Genomic DNA, 5033 nt, shown 5'->3' with positions numbered 1-5033 from the left:
AATTTCTTGATTTCAGCGTACAACAAGATTTTAGAGTTGTCTAAATACACAAGTGCTTGATTTATACATACATTTCTGATTTAGATTAATATTTCAGATATAGATAAGCTTCTAAAGTTTTAATGTTAAAATATTTAAGCCAACTTTCATAAAAGGATCAAGAAGTTGTCGCTTAAGTAGGCCCCACTTGGTCAGGGAAGCAATACCCGTGATTAAAGCAGATGCTAAGGACAAGAAACGTAATTTCAGTGAGTGTGTTGAGCATTGACTCTGCTCCAGATTGGACTCAAAACCTAATGATGGGCACAAGTAAACGGTTTCAGTGCATCCGCGATGTGACTCTGGATTCTGAGACCAAAAATAAATTTTTTTTTTCTTGGTGATGCTCAGCATCTTGAACTTGATGAGGTACTCCACCCACAGATCTCTATTAGAAAGACTCTACTGTCAAAAAAATTACTGAAATGTCATGACTTCAAGATATCATATAGAATTCAGGACTGTTTTTGTTATATAGATAAATGATCTCATATAGATAAATTTTTGAATTGTTTTAATGTTAAAATGTTTAGGCAAACTACAGTCAAAGGATTGAAGAAGTTGTAGGGTGTACATGTTCACATAGGCTTTCTCCGTGGTGACAACACATGTAAAGAAGGAGTGTAATTTCCCTAAGACTATTGAGCTCCATATTGAACTCATAAACTAATGTTCAGCAGAAGGAAAAGCGTTTCAGTGGGTCCGTGAGTTTGGTCCACATTCCATGACCAAAAATTAAAACCTGTGTGCTTGGTGATGCTCGGCATGTTGAATAGGTATTCTACAGATCCCTATTATTAGGATTTCTTTGTCAAAGAAGTTTTAGTAGATTACCAAAAAGTAGTGATTTCGGCACATAGATTTCATGATGTTTTAATAACAAAGTGCTTTGATTTATTATATATAAATTTCTGCCACAGATTAGTGTTTATCATATCGATAAATTTTTCACTCTTTTAATTTCAAAATATTTAGGCCAACTTGTGTTGAAGGATTAAAGAAGTTGTCTCGAAATCTGCACTTGTTGAGGGAAACGATCTCCACAATTCTAGTAGAGGCTGAGGACAAGAGTCATTTCACTAAGAAAATTGAGCGCGAGGGTGGAGTAGGAACTAATGATCCACTTTTGGACGAAAACTGAAAACTTGTATGCTTTGTGATGCTCCGCATGTTGAGAAGGTATTCCACGCATCCATGATAGTAGGATTCTACTATCAAAGAAATTCACATAGATTTCCAAAATGTCATGACCTCAGCCAAATGGAATTCAGGATTTGTTTAAAGGAGATGTGGTTTGATTTATTATAAAGAAATTTCAACTCTAGATTAATGTTTTAGATAGATAATTTATACTTTTGTATGTCAAAATGTTTAAGCCAACTTCAGTTTAAGAATTCAAGATGTTGTGTCTCATGTAGGATGCCCATTCACTCGGAAGCCATCTCCATGATTACTGCAGTTTCTAAGAGGAAGAAGCTTAATTTCAGTGAGGCGATTAAGTTCCGGCTTGGACTAAAAAGTATTGACCGAGTGAAGGAAAACCGTGTAAGTGGGACCGAGATGTTGCTCCCCATTCTGAGAGGAAAAGTGAAATAAAAATTTATGTGCATGATTATACTCAGCGTGGTGAAGAGGTATTGCACAGAACCCTATTAATTGGATGCTATTTTAATAGAAATTTTGATAGATTACCGCAATGTGATTTAATTGAGAATAAGATATTGATTTCAGGATTGTATTCCTTTTGAATTTTTTATATTGATTAATATTTTTGATATAGATAAACTTTAATTCTTTTAATGTCAAAATGTTTAGGCCAACTTTACTTAAACGAATAAGAAGTTTTAGGTGGGCCGGGTGTGTCAAGGGAAGCCATCTCCATGATTGTAGCAGATGCTAAGGAAAAGAAATAATTTCACCGGCAGTTGAGCTCCATATTGGACTCAAGATATAATGATCTGCAGTAGGAAAACCGTATCATTGTGTTCGTGAAGTAGCTCCACATTAACCAAAATATGAAAATTTGTGCGCCCAGAGATGCTAGATGAACATGTTGAATAGTTATTCCAAAAATCCCTATTAGTCGGGCGCTATTGTCAAAGAAATTCATATAGATGGCCAAAATGCCATAATTTCAGAATGTCAAATAAAATTTAGAATTCAGGTTTATTTTAATACTTGTAGTGCTTTGATTTATTATTTATAAATTCAGGTATAGATTAATATTTCTGATATGTATAATTTGATAATTTCTGATTGTTTTCATGTCAAAAGTTTTTTCCCTATTGAAGGATACAAGAAGGCGTCTCTGATTTAAACTTTACATTTTGGAGAGAGCCATCTCCGTGAGTATAACACATGTAAAGGAGAAGAAGCTTAATTTCAATGAGACAACTGAGCTTGAGGCTGGACTAAAAAACCTTTGATTCGCACAAGAAAAATTATCTGAATAGGTACGTGAAGTTGATGGACATTCATAGTCCAAAAATAAGAATCTGTATGCTTTTCAATACTTACCGCATAGATGAGGTATTCTACATATCCCTGTTAGCTGGATGCTGTCAAAGCAATTCAAATTGTTGTCTAAAATTTCTTAATTAAAATATTTATGCCAACTTTCGTAAAAGGATCAAGAAGTTTTCGCTCAAGTAGGCCCCATTTGTTCAGGGAAGCAATACCCGTGATTACAGCAGATGTTAAGGACAAGAAACGTAATTTGAGTGAGTCTGTTGAGCACTGTCTCTGCTCTAGATTGGACTCAAAACCTAATGATGGGCACAAGTAAACTGTTTCAGTGCATCCACGATGTGGCTCCGGATTCCGAGACCAAAAATGAAATTTTTTTTGCTTGGTGATGCTCAGCATCTTGACTTGAAGAGGTATTCCAACCACAGATCTCTATTAGTAGGATTCTAGTGTCAAAAAAATTACTGAAAAATCATGACTTCAACATACCATATAGAATTCAGGATTATTTTTGTTATATAGATAAATGATCTGATATAGACAAATTTCTGAAATGTTTTAATGTTCAAATATTTAGGCTAACTATAGTCAATGGATTCAAGAAGTTTCAGGTTGTACATGTTCACAGAAGCCATCTCCGTGGTGACAACACATGCAATGAAGGAGTGTAATTTCCCAAAGACTATTGAGCTCCATATTTAACTCATAAACTAATGTTCAGCAGAAGGAAAAGCATTTCAGTGGGTCCGTGAGTTTGGTCCACATTCCAAGACCAAAATTTAAAACCTGTGTGCTTGGTCATGCTCGGCATGTTGTATAGGTATTCTACAGATCCATGTTATTAGGATTTATTAGTCGAAGAAGTTTGGGTAGATTACCAAAAAGTAGTGATTTCAGCATATAGATTTCGTGATGTTTTAATACCAAAGTGCTTTGATTTATTATATATAAATTTCTGCCACAGATTAGTGTTTATCATATCGATATATTTTTCACTGTTTTAATGTCAAAATGTTTGGGCCAACTTGTGTTGAATGTTTGAAAAAGTTGTCTTGAAAGCTGCACTTGTTGAGGAAAGCCATCTCCACAATTCTAGAAGAGGCTGAGGACAAGAGTCATTTCACTAAGAAAGTTGAGCACGAGAGTGGAGTCAGGAACTAATGATCCACTTTGGGACGAAAACTAAAAACCTGTATGCTTTGTGATGCTCCGCATGTTGAAAAGGTATTCCGCACATCCCTGATAGTAGGATTCTACTAGCAAAGAAATACACATATATTTCCAAAATATCATGACCTCATCCAAATGGAATTCAGGATTTGTTTAAAAGAGATGTGGTTTAATTTTTATATATAAATTTCTAGTATAGATTTAGATAGATAATTTATACAGTTTTAATGTCAAAATGTTTAAGCCAACTTCAGTTTAAGAGTTCAAGAAGTTGTGTCTCATGTAGGATGCCCATTCACTCGGAAGCCATCTCCATGATTACTGCAGTTTCTAAGGGGAAGAAGCTTGATTTCAGTGAGGCGATTAAGTTCCTGGTTGGACTAAAAAATAATGACCGAGTGAAAGAAAACCGTGTAAGTGGGATCGGGACGTTGCTATCCATTCTGAGTGAAAAAGTGAAATGAAAATTTGTCTGCCTGGTTATACTCAGCGTGGTGAAGAGGTATTCCTCATAACCCTATTAATTGGATGCTATTTTAAAAGAAATTTTGATAGATTACCGAAATATGATTTAATTGAGAATAAGATATAGATGTCAGGATTATATTCCTTATGAATATTTTTATATTGATTTATATTTTTGATATAGATAAATTTTTAATTGTTTTGATATCAAAATATTTAGGCCAACTTTAGTTAAAGGATTAAGAAGTCTTAGGCGGGCTGGATGTGTCGAGGGAAGCCATCTCCATGATTGTAGCAGATGCTAAGGAAAAGAAATAATTTCACCGGCAGTTGAGCTCCAGGTTGGACTCAAGATATAATGATCTGTAGTAGGAAAACCGTATCATTGTGTTCGTGAAGTAGCTCCATGTTAAACAAAATATCAAAATCTATACGCCTGGAGATGCTAGCTGAAGAGTTATTCCAAAAATCCCTATTAGTCGGGCGCTACTGTCAAAGAAATTCACATAGATGGCCAAAATGCATGATTTCAGAATGTGAAATAAAATTTAAATTCAGGTTTGTTTTAATACTTGTAGTGCTTTGATTTATTATGTATAAATTCTGGTGTAGATTAATATTTCTGACATGGATAATTTGATAATTTCTGATTGTTTTAATGTCAAAAATATTTTCCATATCGAAGGATACAAGAAGGTGTCTCTAATTTAAACTTTACATTTTGGAGAGAGCCATCTCCATAAGCATGGCACATGCAAACGAGAAGAAGCTTAATTTCAATGAGATAACTGAGCTTAAAGCTGAACTAAAAACCCAATGATCCGCACAAGGAAAGCTACTCAGTAGGTATGTGATGTTGATGGACATTCATAGTACAAAAATAAGAATCTTTA

The 5033-nt window shown here is 34.5% G+C and overlaps 1 long non-coding RNA gene across 1 annotated transcript; it reads left to right on the top strand.

Moving 5' to 3' along the window:
* The first annotated feature begins 3518 nt into the window (after window positions 1-3518).
* LOC110011318 lies at window positions 3519-4687 on the top strand. Its single transcript, XR_002286316.1, has 3 exons — window positions 3519-3729; window positions 3962-4177; window positions 4361-4687. It is a non-coding gene; the product is annotated as an uncharacterized LOC110011318 (long non-coding RNA).
* Window positions 4688-5033: the final 346 nt, after the last annotated feature.

This window comes from Sesamum indicum, unplaced genomic scaffold (genome assembly GCF_000512975.1).
Source record: "Sesamum indicum cultivar Zhongzhi No. 13 unplaced genomic scaffold, S_indicum_v1.0 scaffold00139, whole genome shotgun sequence".
NCBI lineage: Eukaryota > Viridiplantae > Streptophyta > Magnoliopsida > Lamiales > Pedaliaceae > Sesamum > Sesamum indicum.
This window is presented reverse-complemented; position numbering and strand designations above follow the sequence as displayed.